Consider the following 3,747-nt stretch of genomic DNA (forward strand, 5'->3'; position numbering starts at 1 on the left):
CTCCCCATATGTCCCATAAACCTCTTCTCTCCATCCATTCTCCAATCACCTCCCTCCTTTTTCTCTGTGCTTATATTCCCCTCCAATGCTAGATCAATCCTTTCCAGGCATTTCTCTCTTTAGGTTAGGAAAGCTTTCTTCTATAATTATGTTGAAGATATTTACTGGCCCTTTAAGTTGGAAATCTTCGCTCTCATCTATGCCTATAATCCTTAGGTTTGGTCTTCTCATTGTGTCCTGGAGTTCCTGGATGTTTTGGGTTACCAGCTTTATGTATTTTGCATTTTCTTTGACTGTTGATTCATTGTTTTCTATGGTATCTTCAGCACCTGAGTTTATTTCTTCTATCTCTTGTATTCTGTTGTATTCTCTTGTATTCTATGACTCCTGAATTATTTCCAAGGTTTTCTATCTCCAGAGATGTCTCACTTGGTGATTTCTTTATTGTTTCTACTTCCACTTTTAGATCCTTGATGGTTTTGTTCAGTTCCTTCACTTGATTGTTTGTATTTTCCTGGAATTCTTTAAGGGACATTTGTGTTTCCATTTTAAGGGCTTCTCCCTGTTGACCCATGTTTTCCTCTATTTCTTTAAGAGATTTTAGTGTTTCCTGTTTAAGTGCTTTTTCCTGTTGACCCATGTTCTCCTGTATTTCTTTAAGGGAGTTATTTATGTCCTTTTTCACTCTCTCTGTCAGCATCATGAGATACAATTTTAAATCTGACTCTTGCTTTTCAGGTGTGTTGAAGTATCTGGGACTTGCTGTGGTGGGAGAACTGGGTTCTGATGTTGCCAAGTAGCCTTGGTTTCTGTTGGTAGGGTTCTTGTGCTTGTCTTTCTCTACTTATCCAGACAAACCAGAGGACCCAGAGAAAGTACCCAAATTAACAAAATCAGAAATGAAAAGGGAGACATAACAACAGAAACTGTGGAAATTCAAAAAGTCATCAGATCCTAATACAATAGCTTATACTCAACAAAATTGGAAAATCTAGAAGAAATGAACAATTTTCTAGACACATACCAGGTGCCAATGTTAAAACAGGGTCAGATAAACCATCTAAATAGTCCCATAAGCCCTGAGGGAATAGAAGCAGTCAATAACAGTCTCCTAACCAAAAAAAAAATCTCAAGACCAGATGGGTTTACTAGGGAATTCTATCAGTTCTTCAAAAAAGACCTAATACTGATACTCTTCAACCTATTTCACAAAATAAAAACAGAAGGAACATTACCCAATTCATTCTATGAAGCCACAATAACACTTAGAGCAAAACCAAATAAATACCAAACAAGGAAAGAAAATTTCAGACCAATTTCCCTTATGAACATTATTGCAAAAGTACTCAATAAAGCTCTTGGCAACCAAATCCAAGAATACATCAAAATGGTCATTTACCATGATCAAGTAGGCTTCATCCCAGGGAAGCAGGGTTGGTTCAATATATGGAAATCCATCATTGTAATCCACGACATAAACAAACTCAAAGAAAAAAAACACATAGTCTTTTCATTAGATGCTGAAAATGCATTTGACAAAATTCATCATCTCTTTACGTTAAAAGTCTTGGAGAGATCAGGAATTCAAGGCCCAAACTTAAACATAGTAAAAGCAATATACAGCAAATCAATGACCAACATCAAACTAAATGGAGAAAAACTTGAAGCATTTCCAAATTGGGGACCAGACAAGGCTGCCCACTCCTTCTCTATCTATTCAATATAGTACTTGAAGTTCTAGCTAAAACAATTAGACAACAAAAGGAGGTCAAAGGTATACAAATTGGAAAGGAAGAAGTCAAACTATCACTATTTGCAGATGATATGATCATATAATTAAATGACCCCCCCAAAAAATTCCACCAGAAAACTCCTAAAGCTGATAAACAATTTAAGCAAAGTGGCTGAAGTTATATAAAATTAACTCAAAACAACTCAGTAGCCTTCCTCTACTCAAAGGATAAACAAACTGAGAAAGAATTTAGGGAAATGACACCCTTCACAATAGTCACAAATAGTATTACATACCTTTGTGTGACTCTAACCAAGCAAATGAAAGAGCTGTATGACAAGAACTTCAATCCTCTGAAGAAAGAAATTGAAAAATATCTCAGAAGATGGAAGGATCGATCTCCCATGCTCATGAATTGGCATGATTAATATAGTAAAAATGGCCATCTTGCTGAAAGTAATCTACAGATTCAGTGCAATCCCTATCAAAATGCCTAATCAGGAGTCCTGCCCATGGCCTGGTCTCAGCTAGAGAGGAGGAAATTGGAGCATGGCTTTTTGTCTCTCGATGCACTATAATCCCGCAGGAAGAGAGGATGACCACCTACTTGGATGCGGTGGTCTAGGCATAATGGTTATGAAAGCTGCCGTAGATGACTGTGCTTTGGAATGGGAACACAGTGTCCCTGAAAGAAAAGGAAATAAGTAGCACAAGCTGGATGGACATAACCCAGGATTTTGAAGTTGCTTGTCAAGTTTAAGGGAGAGACTGAAAGATGAGAGGACGGAGCAAGCAATGAGAGAGCTTGGATTGAGAGAAGATGGGTTCAAGATCTTGTGAACTGAAGTTGGGAGAACTGCTTCATGATAAACTGTTTGGTCTTTTTGAAGCCATGTCTGCTATTGAAATGATGGATCCCAAGATGGATGCCGGTATGATCAGAAACCAAGTGAATAGAAAAGGTCTCAATTTTGAACAAGCTATCAAGGATGGCATCATTAAAATTAAAGACCTCAGCCAGCCTGAACTGATAGGAATAATGGATACCTGTTTCTGCTGTTTGATCACATGCCTTTACATTCATAATCCAGACTTCATAGAAGATTCCACCATGAAAGCTTTTGCTCTGGGAATCTTGAAGATATGTGAGATTGCAAGGGAAAACACATAAAGCTACTGTTTTTGAAGAGGAAGATTTCCAGTCAATGACATATGGATTTAAAATAGCCAATAGTATGACAGATCTTCAACAGTTACAAGAATACTAAAAGATGTGGAAGATGATATGCAAAGGCAAGTAAAGAGTACTCAAAGTCAACAAGGAGAAGAGAGGGATCCAGAACTTGAATTAGAACACCAACAGTGCTTGGCACTATTTAGCAGAGTGAAGTTCACCCCAGTGCTGCTGACAGTGCTCATAGCCTTTACTAAGAGACCAGTGCTGTTGCAGAGGCTCAGAAACTGATGGTCCAGACGGCAGACCTTCTTTCTGCCATTCACACATTATTGCTCCATGGCATCCAGACTCAGAAAGGTACTACCAAAGGAGACCATCCAATTATGGTGGGTTTTGAGCTCCTTGTTAACCAGAGATTACTTCCACCACCTTCCCTTGCTATGCAAAAATAATTAAAAGAGGAGAAATGGTCAACTATTTCTCAAGATTAATAGAATAAAAACTGTCTGTGACGTTGTGAACTTTCCAAACTTACATTGTTTCCTGGATTTTTTTTTCTGTGAATTTAGTGAACAGTCTCCGTGTGTCCTTTCAAGATCTCTGTTACAACCTGCACTTGGTGTGTGAGTGCTGCACTATTGAGCTGTGTCCCTCCACTCACTAAAATACTGACAAGTGTTCTACGGGGCCACAGAACACATAAACCTCAAAAGCTTATTACAATTAAGATTGTATGAGAGAACTATCTGACCATGTTTAGAATCAAATAGGATTCAACAAGAGGAAAATAGCTATGAGGAGAAAGACTTTAAATATTGGGAAATTAAATAACACATTT

General features: G+C 37.9%; 1 pseudogene; it reads left to right on the forward strand.

Annotated features, from left to right (window-relative positions):
- Window positions 1-2,362: 2,362 nt before the first annotated feature.
- LOC127674632 (N-alpha-acetyltransferase 35, NatC auxiliary subunit-like) lies at window positions 2,363-3,536 on the forward strand (annotated as a pseudogene).
- The last annotated feature ends 211 nt before the right edge of the window (window positions 3,537-3,747 follow it).

This window comes from Apodemus sylvaticus, chromosome X (genome assembly GCF_947179515.1).
Source record: "Apodemus sylvaticus chromosome X, mApoSyl1.1, whole genome shotgun sequence".
NCBI classification, from domain to species: domain Eukaryota; kingdom Metazoa; phylum Chordata; class Mammalia; order Rodentia; family Muridae; genus Apodemus; species Apodemus sylvaticus.